Raw genomic sequence first — 18963 nt, forward strand, 5'->3', positions numbered from 1 at the left:
CCTTGCTCTGCTCATCTAGGTGTTTTTATCAATTCCTGAAATTGTTGATATGACTCATTTCGGAACTCATTGAGTTTTTTCAGAAAACTCAATGAGTTCTGAAGTCTGTCATTTAAGTCGCATATTTCTATGTCTGTAAGCCTATTTTCTGGAGATTTTTCTCTTTCTTTCTGAGATGCCTTATCACCTTGGTTGTTCATGGTGTTTAATGGACTATTTCTCTGCTTGGGCATTAATGGAAGTGTATTCTGCTGTTTTTCCAGAAAGAAGATTTATTACATAAAGATCTCTCTTTAGCCTGTTGCAAAGAAGGCACTTTTCTTTTGGTTTCCAGTAGGTGGCGTCTATGTCTCTAGGATTCCTGCTTTATATAAAGACTTAACAATGCCTTTTTTATTTTCTTGTTGATATTTAATCATGCTCGCTACCTCAGTTTCAGTCCCTGTCAGTGTCAGCGACAGTCTCAGAAGAGTTTGCTAAGATTCCCCTGGGCCTCTGCGGTTATTGGTCTCAGAGGATATGGAGGGAGGGGCCCTCTGGGTTGGAAGTTGGGGCTGCGGCTCAGCCTCGGTTTTACAATTGGGGCCTGCAAAAATCAGCTGTTGTTCCTCTGCAGTCCCGTCCTGCTTCTCTGCCTTCTGCCCTGATGACTGGGCCCTGCTGCCACAACACTCCCAGGCAGGAATGTTCAGGGAACTTGCTGCTCCTTTTCCCCTCTCCCTCCTCCTGCAGGGAGCTCCGGGGGCTGTGAGATGCCAATTCTTTATTACTCCCAGTCCACCACCTGACACCTGGGGTTCTGACCCATGGTAGCTCTTATGCACAGATCCCATGCTGAGACGTGCTGGTGTACAGTTTGGGTGTTTTTTGTTGAGTTTTAGATGTTCAGCTTATTGTTGTTTCAAGGGGAGAGATCTGGGGATGTCTCTCACTCAGCCATTTGTCCAAAGATCTCCCTTCTGCTTTAATTCTGATTCAATTATCCAGAAAACATCATTCCCCCAAGTCCTCTGAAATAATTGACCTTTTTTTAACCTGGATTCTAAAGCATCTTTCTTGCTTTAGAAAGATGTTTCGTGCACATTTCCTTCCTTTCTCTCCTGCAGATAGTAAGAGTAGCTCAATTTTGTTCATTTCTTGACAAGTAAAAAGGTGGCAGCCTCTTACTTCACCTCTATCTAAGCAACAATATTGAGAATTGTTTCCCTCTGGCTTGATATTTGTATGTTGTGTGTGGGGGAGGAGGGGCAGGGATGGGGGAGGGGAAGAGGGATGGAGATAGGTGGGAAGAAATGAAGAACAAAATCGGGAAACGAGGTTAAGAACATGTCGATCCGGACCCTGGGAGCAGTCAAATCAAGCTGCCAGCTGCAACAAGAATCTCTCTAATAAGGAAATTAGAGCATGATCATTTCTGGCTATGTGACTCTGATTCTAAATAGGTTTTACAAATAGATTGTGATTGAACTTGGAAACATAAACAAATTGGTTTTGCAGAATAAAGGCTGAACTACATTTTGGTTAGAGAATTAAAATGCTTTTATGGGAGGCTCTCTGGGAGAATGGACAGCTAGTTTAATGACAGCATATGCATTTCTGAAACACCGTGGCTTTGTTGGCTTCTCTTTGGAGAGTCAGGTCTGATAAACTCAAAGAAAGTTTCCCAACAGGGTCCCTAAGAGGACAACTGATAAAGGCAGGGAATGGGCAGTGTGTATTTGAAATTCCTCATTCAGATGCTGGGAGGAGAGGTGCCATTTAAAAATAATAGATTTTAAAATATCAGTAGCTTAAAACATTCTGGTCAGCTGTCTCCCTTGGACATTTCTTTTGTCTCTTGGAGGGTTGGGGATAAAAGTTCTTTAAGCTCTCTTAATACATTTTCACTTATAAATATTCATGCAGTGTTCCTGGTGCCTCCCTGACTGACTCTGAGCAGGCTCCCCACCCCAGCAGAAGTGTGGTGCCGGAGGAGGTGCTAAATTTCTAACAAGGCCCTGGGTCAGCCTTCAGTAACCCAGAGCCATTCAAAAACCCCAAAGACTTTTTTGTCAAGATAAAGTGTTATAAATATCTGTGTGTCCAAGCTTATATTCCACAGGAGAGGATTAGCTTTCACTCTCTGCAAACTCTCCCAGTTTAAGTAGTCATGGTTTTGTGTGTTTTGTGCTTTACACAGTGAGAAAACAGATGTACTGATTGGAAAGATGCCTTTTTTATTTTCCTTTTTCTAAATCCTCTGGTTACTCACCGGTTCCATTACTGAGTGCAAAATCTCTCTGATAGTACATTTAGAAACATAAAGCATTAGACTGAGTAAGAATCACAAAGGTCATTGGCATATTGGGTAAGAATTTAGATCCAGGTCTTGCAGAGTACATTCCATTATATCAAAATGCTATACTATGGAAATTTTTCCTATGATCCAACTATGGATCCTTTTGTGCTAACTGTTCTCCTCACATCCTGGATATATGACTAGGGAATGAAAGAAATCTAAAGGCATGTTTACTCATTCTCCCTTATATGGGGTCTCTCACATCCCTAAGGTCAGAATGGTTAATTTCTCCCAGTAAATGCTTTCTAGGCTTAAGTGAATGAGCATACAGAGCTTATGCCTGCACTTATATCTATGGCCCCACTATATACACACAAAAAACTTCTTAAATAGTATAGGGATATGAAATATTTTGTTAAAGAAGTTTATATTGTCTTACAAAGTATTTTTAAAGAAATACTTTATTTTCATTTATGATTCAGCTTTAAATGGGTATTTAGCCCTAATATTTTAATACTTGCTGATGTTTTTCTGTCAAGCATGTAGAAATTTATTCATTTTAAATTTATAAATGAATTACCAGGTGAGCTCCTTATTTAAATGGAACTCTTAAATTAATTCATTGTAAAAATAAAATTTCTGCTCTCTTTAACTCACCCACTCAACATAAACAGTTTATTTTCTTTACAATGTGTTTTCCTTAACAAGCACAGCACAATAGAAAACACATCAAACTGGGTGCTCTGTGACCTAGATTCTAGACTTAGCTCTTCCACAAATGGGTGAATCTGGACAAGTCATGCATAAAAGGAGGAGGTCATGCCAGGTACATTGAAGGTGAGCTTCTCAAACTTTACTATGTGTATTTGTCTGAGTTTTCCACAGAAACAGATCAATGAGAGAAAGAAATACATGCACATGCGCACACACACACACACACACACACACACTCACACACACACACACACACACACACAGAGAGAGAGAGAGAGAGATTGAGACAGAGAAATATTGGTTTATTTTAAAGAACTGAAGCTACGGCCATGCCACCCTGAATGTGCCTGATCTTGTCTGATCTCGGAAGCTAAGCAGAGTCGGGCTTGGTTAATACTTGGATGGGAGACCACCTAGAAATGCCAGGTGCTATAGGCGTCTTAAAAAAAAAAGTCACCTTGAAGGGTTGAGAAAGGAGAAAGAGAAATGCTGCCCAGGGACTTGCCTCTCAGGTTTGTTAGGTGTGTGCAGATTCTTTGGGGTACTAGCCTCTTTGTTGTCTACAGCCATACCACACTTAAAATGCCCAATCATGTCGGATCTCAGAAGCTAAGCAGGGTTGGACCTCATTAGTATTTAAATGGGAGACCACCTAGGAATACCAGGTGCTGCAGGTGTTAAAAAAAAAAAAAGAAAGAAAAGAAAAGAATAGGCTCGTGTGATTATGAAGACATGAGAAGTCCAGAATCCGTAGGGTGGGCAAGCAGGTTGAAGAACCATGGAAGAGTTGCAGTTCGAGTCCAAAAATAGTCTGATGGCAGAATTCCTTCTTCCAAGGAGAAGATAAGTCTTTTTCTTATTAAGGCCTTCGACTGATTGGATGAAGCCTACCCACATTATGGAGTGTAATCTGCCTTAGTCAAAGTCTACTGATTTAAATACTAATCTCGTCTAAAACTTTATTTTACAGAAACAACTAGAATATTGTTTGACTAAATATCTGGATAGTCTGGCCTAGCCAAATCAATACATAAAATTAACCATCATACCATGTATAAGAAATCACCTGGGGAGTTTGTTAAACATAGATTCCTGTGCTCCATCCTCAGAGATTCTAATTTTAATTTGCAATTCTAATAAACTTCCAGGTTTATAAGATACTGATGTGTATTAGGCTCTTCCAGGTTTATAAGATACTGATGTGTATTAGGCTCTTCCTGGGATTACTTGCTGAGTAGTATTGTTCTAGGTATGCTATTGGGTGATCATGGTCCAGACTCTTCTACAGGTAAGGAAACTGAAGCCAAGAATTATGAATGGGCTTGTTCAAAGAAGTGTACATACTTAGATATTCAAATTCAAATCTTTAAATCTTAGACCAGGGTTCTTTCCACATAACGTACAGCCTGACATGTAGTACTTTCTTATGATGAAATCTAGCCTTGAAATTGAAACTTTCCCAAAACCAAAGTGAACTAGTGGAAATTTTCACGGAACTTGAGAACCTGATTCTAAAATTTATGTGAGAGAGCAGAAGGCCAGGAATAATCAAGGCAATTTTGAAGAAGAATAAGTAGGCAAGACCCATACTACCATATCTTAGGGTGTTTTATAAAACTATCATAAGTAAGCAGCATAGTATTGACAAATAGACCATTGGAACAAATCAAGAAACCCATTGTCAGATCATAAATATTTGAGGTATCCATGACAGAGTTAGCATTATGAGGAAAAGATATCAATAAATACTGCTAAAAAATGGCTATCTATATAAGGAAAAATAATAGACTTTCTACCCATATCATACTTAAAAATAAATTCCGGATAGATCAATGTAGAAGCAACATTTTAAAACTTTTAATAATAAAGTTTAAGATAATATTTTTTATATCAAGGCAGATAAATAGTTCTTAAATGAGACATAAAAGCAGAAATTATAAAGTAAAAGTAACAATAAGCCAATGTTTATTGAGCTAGTCTATGTACTATACAATATTTTGAATATATTATGTATACTAGCTCATGTAATCCTCATGAAAATCCTGTGAGGCCATTCGGCAATTCGGCAGTATCTACTAAAGTAGAAGGTGTACCCTCTCTATAATCCAGGAAATTCTTTGTATACACAAGAGAGTTTTTGCAGAGTTGTTCTAGAGAAAAATAGAGATAATTACTCAGTAAAGAAATGGTTCAACAAATTGTAGGAGGATCACATTTTGGAATACAAAATAAAGTAGAACTAGACATATCTACACAGATAACATTAAAAAACCTAATGCTGGGCAAAAAAAAAGATAAGTTGAAAATGACATACGGCATATAATACCACTTGAGTAAAGTCTAAAATCTCACCAAATAATGCTATATATTGTTATGGGTGCATAACATTGCCAAAGATATAGATCAACTTCAGGATAATGGTTACGTTTGCGGGTGGGAGGTGGGGAAAGGGAGAGAGTAGAAGATAAGAAGAGGAATTAGGTATATTTAATTTTTTTTTTTTTATCAAAAATATCTCAAGGAGACATGCTAAAATATTAAGATGTGTAAAATCTGGGTGGTGGGTACCTGAGTGTTTTATTATTTTATTTTCTATATATTTGAAACTGTTCATAGTTAACAAGGTTTCAAAGAAATAAAAATATGATCCACACAGTCATTATTTTTAATATACAATTATATCCTTTTTTTTTTCCTGGAAACTAACATACATGGGCATTCTCCTTTCTGCATATTACTTTTTCTTAGGTATCCTTTTCTCCTTATTATTAAAATCTTAGATTGGAAGAAAACTTAGAGGGCGTTTGTTCAACTCTATCTCCTGGATTCACATTGCTGTTGCAGGTAAAAACACTTGCTAGAATTCTTTTATGTTTAATAATCTGTAAAATATGGTTTTTCTTAACTGAATATTTTGTTTTAACTGAGTCAAGTTCCATGGATAATGAAATTTTTAAAAAGTAGAATATAATAAATTACACTTAACAGTAATACTATGCTGAATACATAATTTTATCTGTAATGACACAGAAGGCTGTGATGAATATCAGGGTCATCATAACCATTAATTATCATTATTTTGGCAATATGCAGAAGTGCCAATTAAAAGAGATCTGATTGGCAAAATGTCAGATAATATGAAATAAAAGGAATACATGAGGAGAAGGGAATTACCATTTACTGAGATAATATGGGAGGTGCTTTAGGTATATAATTTTGTTTAAATCTTGCAGAAATCCTCTACGGCAGATATTGTTATTCCCATTTCTCAAATAAAGGCACTGAAGTACAGAGAGATGAAGTAATTGGCCCTAACTCCTGCTAAGAAAAATTATACCAAACCTAAAAATAAGGCAAAAAGATGCCTGCATGTCCTTTCGACATCATACTAGATTTTTACCTAATTGGAGCCCACAGATTATTAATTTATTAAGTTCATGTACCTTTGTTGGACTTACTATTTACTATTGATTAGTACCGGGCTCTGCAAAGCTATAACCTTTAGATTTTTGTCTGACACAAATGCAAATGATTTCAGTCTAGCAGAAAATATAATTCAAAAGAGACATCTCTCTCTCTCTCTCTCTCTCTCTCTCACGTCTATTTATTATTTTATCTTCTATCTATCTATCACCTATCTACCATCTATCTATCTATCTATCTATCTATCTATCTATCTATCTATCTATCTATCATCATCATCATCATCTATCATCTATCTATAGATAAATACTTAGCCTCTCCAATTCTTGAACCAGTTTTATAATCCTATTACTTTTCTCATTAATAAATTAAATAAATCTTGACCATTGTTCTTTGTATATTTGTGTGAAAGTCAAGTTTTTTTCTTCTTAAAAATTATATTTTGACAGTCCTATGGCTAAAGCCACATCCATTCTTTTTAGCAGTATGTAGTGTACTTCGTTACTGAAAACCTGTACTTAATTCATGAACTAGTACTCTAAAGGGGGTCAGAGAAAATATCTTTGTTAGAAAAACAGTCACAGTTTTCATTTATCTGAGAGGTGGGAACAATATGGAGAAATTCAACTCCTGGATGTGCATCTCCTAGCACATAAGGGCCTCATCACTTGGACCCACACAGTTGCTGTTCCCCCTGCGCAATAAATGGAGAGACAGCATGGTTTATCCACTATTTTGTACTATGTATTTTGTACTTCATAGTCTGGGTTGAATAGAATGTGTACCATAAATGAGTAGAGACAATGTTTCTTTTTGTAATTTCTATCACCATTTCGACCCAACCAATTTCTAGCTTGATATGAAATTCTTGTAATCCAAGACACTTTACAAAGATAGTTCTATAAACCCCAAGAACATACATTCACCAACATGTACCATGAAACCCCACTCATTCAGTGTAATAAAGGAAGGTGGCACTGAATTAGTGAAAATATGAAATTGTAGACTATTTTAAGTATATATATTTTTAAGTATATATAGAAGTAGCATTATACTTAAGTATATATATGCTGGTATTTCAGTTATGAAACTAGACCCAGTATTTGTCCTTGGGGACTTAATTAGCAGAGAGATAAAAGTGGTATGTATCAGCTATCAACAGAAGGGAAAAATGGGCATTTCTTTAGTGACTGCAAAGTTTGCTCTCTTAAGCAGGTTAAATAACTCTTATTTTCCTTGTTACCTTTTCCAGATTGTCAATTGACACAGAATAACCTCTCTTGATAAGAAAAACCAATAGAATTCTTTCAAATTCAAAGCAGGGATATGTGAACTATGTGTATTTTTTTCCTATAGATTTTTTTATTAAAGGAGCTAATTGGCTTAGTCCACATGCCTGGTAACACCATCTTGAAGTAAAATGCTGAACAAGGTCTCCGGGCAACGGGCAACTAGTGGCCACTGCCCTTTAGCCCAGAAAAAGGGGGCCACTGTTGTACCAGGCAGAGCCCAGCAGACACAGGCAGCAGTCTGGCAGTGCTGCCTGCTGATGCTAATTATCCCAGTCTAGGGAAGTAGGAGGAGAGAAATTGATGCCAAGTTCTCACACAAGGTCAAATGTTTCTGGAGGAAGGGAGCCAGGGTTAAATTAGCAGTCGGAGTGAGGTAGGAAGCTGGGTGGAGAAACACAGGCTGGGAGGGGGTGGGGGAGAAGTCTAGAAATTAAAATGGAGACAGCAGTAAAAAGTAATTACTAACACATTTCCCAACTTGGAAAGCCAGACACATCCCACACCAGGGCCAGATTCGGAGCTTTTCTGTTCCAAGGAGGTTGGAGCAGGCTCAGGGACAGGAAGGGGCTGTGCGAGCCAGCTGCCTGTCTCTGGCTTTGGAGCTGTGCTCCCCGAAAGGGAAATTGATCTTAAAAGGGAAAGCAAAGGATATTTCTGCCTAGATTCTCCATTAAGATAAACATTTTCCAGATATTCAATTTATCTATCCTTTTAGGATTACTCAATAGCAAAAAAAAAAAAAAATCACCAAACATCAAAACAGAGAAAAATTTTAGGAAAATGTAAGCTTTTGTGAACCTAAAATATCTCCCTTCTCTGCCGTTCATCAACATCACTAGAAGAAAAAAACTGTGGGAGGGACAAATCTCAGAAGAGGAGGAGGAGGGGGAAGAAAAGGAAAGGAGAAGCAAGGCTCACTGGTGTCAGGGAGAAATTCATGATTGGATTGACTGTTTGGGATTGACTGTTTTGACAGATGATTTTTTTTTAGTTTTTCCCTCCAACTTCAGAACCATGACAGACAATTGCTGAACATCAAATTGATGAGTGAATACTTCATCAGATATGGTTGCCTTAACAACTAAAGTAGCCAAAATGTTAAGACAGTCAAATAAGACTGATTATTTTTGATGCAATCTGTGGGTGGTTGACCCTGGAATTCTTAGCTTAATCATGCATATAAACACAGAGGCTGTATCAACAGATGCAAAAGCAGCCACAGGACAAGTGAGAAATCTGTCAATCATCTGACTGCCTCATGTCTATAATGTCAGTGAATAGCATTCAGAGAAACAATGTAGAGTCCCTGAGTTGCTTCTGGGGGCTGGGGGTAACAGGAGGCAGTCAGCTTTAAAAGCTGGAAATTCTGATCCTTTCCGTTTCTAGAAAAAAGGACAGAGTCTGGCTTGTATTAGAAAAACAGATACCCTGAAATCATTGTCTAGAGGTGCTGAATCATGCATGAATGTCAGCAGATGACACCAACCCTGGCATCATTTCATGGGGACTTTATCCAGTGTGAACCAAGGGAATTCTACTTTATAAATTTTCTTTAAACATTCACAGATAATTGTTGTGCTGTGTCATAGACCAAAAGGGAAATTAAATTTCTCTCATAATTAGATTGGGTATTTGCAGTCATGCCTGAAAAAGAAGAGAAAGGAAATTCATTTTAGATTTTTTAAAAATCTCAAATTAGAAAATAGTGCAATCACAATATCAGGTGCCTATCTGAATTCAACCTGCCACATGTGGAGGGATGGATACCTTAAAATAATGATACAGGTACAAAGGTTCCTAAAACTTCATTCTTGTTTTTTGTTTTTTTTTTGTTGTTGGTTTTTTTTTTTTAGTTCTAAAAACATTATTATTTGATAGCTTGGTGACATTGTAGCCTGTGTTGAGAAAATAGAAATTGATTAAGAAGTGAGAGACTGTGAGAGACTGAAAATGAATTAAAAAAAAAAAAAAAGCATACAAAGCATTTATAGTGTAATTTTCCAATATAGATTTGAGTAGATACCACATGCAGCTAGAAACAGATGAATTTTGAAGCCTATTGAATAAAGAATAATTTCTGAATTTTCCTCTTTTTAAAGAGAATTCAAGAAAATAAAATGCTAGATTCTATATATTAGCAGGGCATTCATTTGAATGCCTAATTACTTGAAACGGGTCATTCTCAACTCTTGGAGGCCCTGACATAGCTAGCATGTTAGGGAAGAACAGTTGCAATAATTATTTATGGAAATAAAATATTAATCTGTAAGTTTCAGTTTGCTAGATTAATTAGCAAGAATATTAACTTGATGTATTGATTCTTAAAAAATGAATCTGTGACTACATTTGAATGTATATTTAAAACATAATATCACGTTTTCTTAAATAACTTAATGTTTTACAATATCTTTTACTTTTCTTATTTTAATTGTTCCACACCACAAGCTTTTGGAGGTCGACATCTACATTGGACTATGCTGATGAATATACAGCCGTGCCGATCAGGGCTACCTTTCCTTCCAGCTGAATTTTTCTTTATACAGAGTGGTCACTCAGTGACCCAAACACAGACAACCCATCTGGAGGTCAGCACATTATCCTTTTCCTGAGAACTCGAACCAGGAAATTCCTAAAGGATAAGACAGCGTTGAGAAGTGATGCTGAAATGTGCTGATGCAGAGAAAAGCTAGAGAGGCCATGATGGCTACGAAAGCAAAATTTATGAGTCAACAGAAGTAATAGGGAAAGGACATAGGGTCAGCAGAAGGGGAGCATGGAGGAGGAGGGAGAAACTGACAGGTAGAAAATAGTCAAATGAGATAAATACAAGAGCACAAGAGTGGGATTCCACGTCGTCCCGCCTCTGAGTCACTAGAATTTACCTACAGTGCTTGTGCAGCTGCTGTTCCTGTTCTTGGTTTGTTTTTTCCTGGCAACCCTTGGTAACATGAGTGAGACTGTATTCCTTGCATCCAAAGGAGGTTGACTAAAAAGCATCGTTATCCTCTATGTTGCTATTCAGGAAACTAAAGCAAAAAGAGAAAGTAAAAATCTTTTTCTGAAAGAATGGATTGTATTATAGTTCATAGCACACAAATAGAAAATAGTGGAGCCAACACACATACCCAGACTTTTCTAAAATTGGTGCTGATTTAAATTTGTGGCATTTTAAAAACATGATCTCCAAATTCTTTGACACTTCTTTGACACTCCTTTCATCAAGAGGTGATGTCTATGTCTCCTGCTCTTGAATCTCGGTGGGAGCTTGTGGCAGCACTAACCAATGGAGAGTAAAAGAAGTAATGCTACATGAGTTTTGACACTAGTTTAGAAAAGATTGCACAACTTCTATTCGGCCCTCTGAGAATGCTTTTGGAACCAAGCCTCACCATGCTGTGAGGAAGTCCAACCTAGCCTAAATGAAGAGATTGCCTTGAAAGATCCTTGAGTGGGGGGTGGGGCGGGGGGAGAGAGAAAGAGAGAGAGAGAGAGAGAGAGAGAGAGAGAGAGAGGTCTTGTCATCTTCCAACTGTTTCAGCCCTCCCTTCACTCTCACTGTCCCCATCCTACTCACCCACCCCCACTCCACGATTCTAAGTTCAACCACTGTTTGACTGCAAGTACATGAGAGATCCAAGCCAGACCTGCCTAGTTGAGTCCTTCCTGGGTTCCTGACCCACAGAAGCTATGAATAAATAATTATTGTTTTTAGCTAAGTTTTGAACAAAGCAATAAACTTTTGGTCAAAGCATTATTACCAAATGTGTGATAAGCTACACCCAGAACCTAAAGAGGCCTCCCAGGCATTATGCTCCCTCCTAAGAGGTGGAAGGGGCAATATACAATACTTCATTCTGTACCTTGAGAGGGATGTCCTGGCAAGCCACAAACCACTAGATCCCTAAAAAATTCATTGATATACTAGGTCCCTGAATCTTCATTAGATGTATCTTCTACCTCCTAGAGTCATGTCTCTTATCAAGGCCTCCAAAATACTTCCCACTTCTTATCTGATCTGATTAAGATGATGTCACCAATATAAAGTGGACAGGTGTATGGTTCTCTGAAATGTCTACTATATTATGAAGGAGGGAGAGACTTAACATAGCCCTGGGACAAGATTATAAGTATATACCATTCTTTATCTCATATGAAGATCAACGACTTCATGCCATTGATAGACATGCCATTGATAGATACTGTGCTAATCTGCTCCAGTAAAGATATCACTTTTAGTATAGAAACTACAATTGGGGCTACTACTTGAATGACTGTAGTAGTCCACTTTTATATTGCAAGATTCATCTGGCATTTGTAGGTATAAGACTGGTGAATTAAATGAGGGTAGGATGGTTAATAGGGAGTAGGATTCTGTATTCTTTAGGTCTTCAAGACTGATACTCTGTCATTACCCCTAGGATGCCATATTGTTTTTTATTTAATATCGTGTCCATGGTTGGGGTAGGGCAGTGTCAGAAGATTCCATTTGGCCTTTCCCGTTATGACAATTCTTACCTCAAAGACCAAAGAATCAATATGGAGGTTCTGTTGAGTCCTTGTACCAATTATACATTCAGGGACTAAAGAAATGACCACTAGTTGGGCCCCTCCACTAAGCTGACCTACTGTGAGCCAGATATCAGTGTTAACACACAGTTTTTGAAATGTTTGAGTATTCCCCTTTCTCTAGTACATGGTTCTCTAAGTAGATGATTGTAGATCCTTCTGGAGAAGGACTAGGAGAATCATTACAATAGTATGTGCCATGATCTTGCAGGATCCTTTTCTCATGATACCATGATACCCAGCCTTTCTTTTAGCCGATGGGCTCTACTGGATCAGGTCCAGAAACTTAGCAAGAATTTGTAACATTTTATTGGGGCAGTAGCCCTTAACCTTTGTTTCTTTTTGTTGTATGGATTTGGTAATAGCCTTGTTTCCTGCTCATTCTGTCTTGACCCAGGAAATGCTGTGTTTTTTTAGCTACCTCCATAGCACCACGTGAGTCATACCACCTTCCCCCAACCTTGCCCCTCTTTACAATAATCGAGCTTACTTTACTTTTGATAGTTAAAGGGCTGCCTCCTGGCCTCTATTTTTTTAGGAGTCTATCAGCATTTTATTATCTGCCATCTAAGAGCCAGTTCTGCAACGGCATCCTCCAAAATTAGTCCTGGTCTACAGAGGTCAGCCACCAGGGTGATACTTAACAATGCTGGTGTTCCCAATGAATTTTTTTTTTTTTTTTTTGGTAAATAGAATGTCTTATGAGCTCTCTCACAGAACAAAATAAGCTAACAGTGTTGTCGACAGCATATAATATAGCTATGTCAACACGCCCACTTTACCAAGCCTTTAGATCTTTTCTTCCATCACTTGCCCAAGATTCTTTTTGGCATCTCTACCAAGGTTTTTGCCAGGATCTTAAATCCTGCAGCAAAGGTGAGTGTTCCAATATCTACAAACTAGTCTTTATCCAACTTTATATCCAGCACCTCCAAGAATTTAGTCCATTTATATGCTACTGGGCCTTGCCAGTAATGTTGGCTAGATTCTTCAGTTCCTTAGGTATATAATTCTTTTCCTCATTTTGCAATTCCAGCACTTCCCCAGCTGGGTTATGTTGTGACTTAAGCCTAAAGTATTCTTCAGGCAATTATGAGGGGAGGGGTAGACTATGAGTAGCACATGTTGCAAGGTAGAGTCTTTTGCATCACGTTCAAGTAAGGAGAAGAAATAGCTTTTAATAAGAAGGAATAGGCCTTTTTTTCTAGATCCAGAGAGTCCAGCAGAATCTGAGGATTTAGATTTTTCATCCTCAATCTTAGGGTACCACTTCTTCTCTAACAGGGCTATGACTTTAGAGTAGGAGACTTGTCAAGGTGAATTTCAACCTCCATGGAGCTCTGCTTCTCTTATACTTAAATCCTGGCCCTGATCCTCAGGTTTTTCTGCCTTCCTGCTGCAGGGGATGAGAGTCTCTAAATCCTGCCAAGGAAGCCCTCAGGCTTTCACATTTGCTTATATTGGTGGTTAGTTGCCTTCAGTCTTTCATTGACGTCCCCTAATGCGCGAAAGTGTTCTAGCAACAGCCGTCCAATTCTGAAGTCCTTATAATTACCATAGGCCTTTTTTCTAGATCCAGAGAGTCCAGTAGAATCTCAGATGCCAGAAATATTGTACTTGCTAGTGAAGTTCCCTTGCACCAGTATCTCATCCCAGTCCACCACTGGAGAAAGTTTTAACAATTGAACGGCAAGTACATGCCAAAGGCTATTAATGTTTTATCTCCCAACAATGGTGGAGTGGTCATTGCAAGCTGGCTGAAATCTGCTTTCTCAGGCCTTTTCTGGTACCATCTGTGGCAGGTCAGGTTCCCTAGGAAACAGACCCTGAAATTCTTAGATTTATTTGCAGGAGGTTTATTGAGAGAATATTTTCACGAACAAAAACCGTAAGAGGTGGGAAGGGAAAGGGCTGAGCCTAGAAAGAAATTGAACTGTCATGCAATTACAACAAAGGCCCCAACCAATCTTAAGAAGCATTCTGGATGATACTGCAGAGTGGTCCTGCCCTGAGACGGGGGTGTTGGACCTTCGTAAACCACCTCCCCACAACTTATACATCCTGCCACCTGGTAGGGAGGGTGACTTTGGTAGGGTCAGCTCCCTTTGGCTGGAGACGATCTCAGCTGAGCGCCTACTAGAACCTGGGGAATGACAGCCTTGGTCCTGAAAGAAGAATTTGGTTGGCACATCACAACATTCATTATATCTCACAAGATGATGATTATTTTTCCTACCAAATATTCCTGACAGAGCAATGTTTACTTCACTCTAGACACAGCAGAGCAACAGCATGGGTAGAATCAAGAGTGAGAGATAAATGTTGCTCCAGTAAGAATTCTTGGTCTGACTTCCCAGCTTTCTTTATGCAGTTATGTGCATTTGGCATTACGTGATCCTATAGCACATAGGAAGTGGTTTTGGAAAGGGCATTCTATTCCAGGTTCTCGAGTCATAGTAGGTACATTGCACAGGTCCAAATGGTCTGTGGAGTAAAGGAAAGGATACTGTGATACTGTAATTTATAATAACAAATATATATTTGGTTTTCATCCACTGTTTCTGGCTTAGAGCTCCTAGAACTTTTGGAATTTCCCAAATAGTGAAATCAATCAAGGTGTCTAATGTTATGTTAAAGAGGTGACTTTTGGAAAGCCCCTAGGTAACCAAAGGATAGGGGCTGGTTGCCAGGGAAACAAACCAAATGATTAGAGGATTGGAACTTTCAGTCCCACTCACCCTAGCTCCAGGGAGTAGAAAAGGCTGGAGAGTGAGTTCAATCACTAATGGACAATGAATTAATCAATCATGCATATGTAATGAAGCTTCCACAAAACCCCGAAAGGAGGGGCTTCAGAGAGCCTCCTGGTAGGTGAACACATGGAGGTTTGGGGAGAGTATCATACCTGGAGAGGGCATGGAAACTCCTCGTTCTTTCCTCATACATTGTCCTATGGATTTCTTCCATCTGGCTGTTTCTGAGTTATATCCTTTTATAACAAACTGGCAATCTAGTAAGTGAAGTTCTGTGAGCCACTCTAGCACATTTACTGAATCTTTACTGAGGAGGTTGTGAGTGCCTCTGAGCTATAACTGGTAGTTCAGGGGCACAGGTGACAATCTGGACTTGCAATTGGCCTCTGAAGTGAAGGGTGGGGGCAGTCCTGTGGGACTGAACACTTAAACTGTGGGATCTGATGCTATCTCCATATAGATACTGTCAGAATTGAGTCAATAGTTTTGTAGTGGAAAAAAAAGATATATCGAAGTACCAAAGCATCAAGGTTTAGACTTTTAACATCATTTGTGTCACAGTTGAGGGATAAAAAGCAAGGTGTAGTGGGAAAATCTACTGCCCTTGGAAACAGAACATACAGAAATCTAGAGTCTAGTCCTGGCTTTTCCACTCATTAGCTAAATTACTTTGGGTAAAATCAATCAACCTCTCTGCATCTCATTTTTTTCAAGTATAAAATGAGTATAATATGACCAAATTGTGTTATATTCATTTTACAGGTGGTCGTTAAAACCAGAGAGGCAATGTTTGTGAAATATAAAGCATTATTATTGTTTTTGTTTTAAAGGAAAATTTCTTTAAAGATTATAACAAGGGCTATAAATTGACTTTATTTTTATACTTCACTAGCTTTGAATCACCTATGGGCAAATTTTCTTTTCCAAATTACACTTACTATTTTACCTTAAAAGGGTTGTTTTCTGCAGGATTCTAAAGACTTACAGGATTCTAATGATAAACCCAAAGGAAACCTTGCCAGGTGTGACTCACTGACAATCAGTTTAGGATGCTTTGGGTTGGGAACCTCCCCTTGATGGTATAGTAAGGACCAATTTCAAACAAATCATTTAATAATAGGAGAAGGCCATTTTCTGTGATAGCAGAACCACAAGTAATGCTCACTGAATCTCCCAGGACAGCAATCCTCTGAAAGAAGTAGAGAAGAGGAAGGCAGAGGGGAATGATAATAATACTTTATATTCATATAAATTTTTTCCTCCATTGATTTCCAAGCATCCGGCAAACTTTAATTGGCTAATCCTCACATATCCTTTTGAGGTTAAGTAGGCAGCACGTATTATCCCTGATTTTGAATGGAGAAATAAAGGTACAAAGAATTTAAGTGCTTTGTCTGAGGTCACAAACATGGACTAGTGATAAAGCTGAGAACCAACGACACAGGACCCCGACTCCCAATACACAGCTCAAACTCTGAGATCTCACTCTGCAGCACTATTTGGGTCTTTTGTTGATCTTTCTGAAGCAAAATCCTTGACAATTCATTTCTCCAAAGACAGAAGAAACGATGTCTTTGTTCCTATATAGCATTTGCTTTGGATCAAAGGCAAAGATACGTATTTTTAGGCATGATCAACTTTTTCTACAGTTAAGCAAAGCTTGATGTGGGCAGAAAAGAAGCCTTTTGTGTGCATGTGCGTGCGAGCATGTGCGTGTGTATGTGTGTGTGTGTGTGTGTAAGTTCCAAGTAAGACATTGATGTTCTTTCCTGGGGCTGAACACTCTTTGAATCCAACAGCAAGCCAGAGCCTGCGAACAAAACCCTTCTATTCACTGCAAACTGTAATATCTTTGCTAAACATTCTTCAGAGAATTCCCAGCTTTGTTTAACAGATTACCAAGGCCCCTCTTTAAACTACCCAGCTGACCCCTGTTCATCTAGTATCCTCAATGTTTTCAGGAGAAAAAGACTGTCCTCACCACATTAAACCTTGCTGTGGGATAGAAGACAATTTTGCACCAAAAAAAAAAAAATCTCTGACAAGAATTACAAAAGGCCTTTAGGTACATATGCAGGCAGAAAAATCTATGAGTCAGTAAGAACAGAATTATCTCACCTTAACGAGATTCACAAAACATTGGACATTTTAGAGCCCAGTCATTATGTGGGGAAAACGAAGTTTTCGTCCTGATTCCGTTAATGCTGTGTGTTCAGGGCATCCTGTCTCGGCTTCGTCCGAGTTCCAAGGCCCTTTCATTCAAGGCCCACGACACCCATGATGCTAGTACATGCTCCTGAGAAAGTAAAAACCTAGACTTCTTTGAATTGGAAATACAAAAAAAAGAAAGTGAGGGGACTTTTGGAGCGGGGAGTAGAGGAGAAAAGGTACTTTGTAAAAGGACAATTTGTACCCCCACGATTGATAATAATTCCCAAGCCTTATACTTAAATCGAACCATGTCCAGTTTCTGATGCAAGTGTCAAAAGATAAACTGGGGCATACTAAAACTTTTAAAGGTTTGTCTGAGCTTTCATTCATTCGAATGGGGCAGTGCCAAACCTGACGTGGTCAAGAGCCCTCCGCCAACATGAGGCCCAGGAAAGACATGTAGAGAAAGTGCGGAAGTAAAGAAAGAAAATTATTTGATTTTTTTGTAGCCTGAAGCCTACTTGGCTGTTTGTGAATGGTTGTCCTTAGTGTTTTGATTTTGTAACCTGAGACATATATAGACTAAGATTTTGGTTTGTTTACATAGGCCATTAGAGTCACCTCCATCTAATGGCCTCCTGGTTTAATTAGTCTAACAGTAGTCAGTCAAAAGCTCACTGGACTTAGCTCGTATGCCTTGGGTTGAGGTCAAGCTCTGGTACTCACTAGGCCCGTGACATTGGGCAAGGCTTTTGATTTTTATGGGCCTCAATTTCCTTATAAGTCAAATAAGGGAACTAAGAGATTTTTAAGGTTCTTTCTATAGGTCTCTCCATGACTCTTAGTAACCAAAACAACTAATTAGCCCTCCCTTCTTCTTTCACTTCTTCCCTTCTGATCAGCTCTTGGCCTGAGATAAGATCAGGATTTTGTCTAGTCAGGTTGTCTAGAAATGTTCCTTCATTTTAGGGCATGCTCTTTCCTGAGTTGGCTGCTCAGAGTTGTTAAGGCCCATCTCCAAGGAAAGTTGGAGAAAGAGCACTTTGGGAAAAGGAAAAAAACTCTCCTTGTTGATGGTTCACTCTCTTGAGTAGGACTTTTACATACAGATCTCATTTGCTCTTCAATCCTGAGAGGAAAATATTGTTAAGATTATATTGCAGATCAGGAAACTGAAAGTCAGAAGAGTTAAAATGACTAGGTAAAGGAGGCGAGAGGCAGTCTCTTTCATTTCAGGAGTCAGAAATTTTTTGCTAGAAAGATCTAGATAATAAATATTTTAGGTTTTGCAGCCCACATGGGGTCTTGACTCATAGCCTTCCTTGTTTGCTGTTTTACAACACTTTGAAAACTTAAAACCATTCTTAACTTGCCTTATGTGAAGTTGAGTGTGAACAAAAACAGGCCGCCAGGTCACTAGTTTGCTGAGCCCTTAAGGTCATAGTACAGGAAAGATGAGGCAAAGAGCTATTTGCAGCATCGTCTCTAGGGGCAGAGGAAACCAGCATGCATGTGCATCACACACACACACAGGTGTGTGTGAGTGCAAGGGGAGAACTTTCTGAAAGCATTAAGTTGCCCAGTAAAGTCCTTAACTCCCTGCTTCTGCAACGCTGTCTTCTACCTGCATTTTTCCCAGTTACCAGGCTAGCTGGGATGGTTTGAGTCGGGTTTCTGTAACTTAAAAATCACCAAATCCTGGCTAACTTAACTTTCTACCTCCAGAACCCACAGCCAGCCCCTCCCTCGATTCAAGCAGTCTTCGAGCAATTCCCATGCAGCCCAC

General features: G+C 38.8%; 1 pseudogene; it reads left to right on the forward strand.

Moving 5' to 3' along the window:
- Nucleotides 1-3311: 3311 nt before the first annotated feature.
- On the forward strand, nucleotides 3312-3430 carry LOC112485225 (annotated as a pseudogene).
- The last annotated feature ends 15533 nt before the right edge of the window (nucleotides 3431-18963 follow it).

This window comes from Pteropus alecto, unplaced genomic scaffold (assembly GCF_000325575.1).
Source record: "Pteropus alecto unplaced genomic scaffold, ASM32557v1 scaffold270, whole genome shotgun sequence".
NCBI lineage: Eukaryota > Metazoa > Chordata > Mammalia > Chiroptera > Pteropodidae > Pteropus > Pteropus alecto.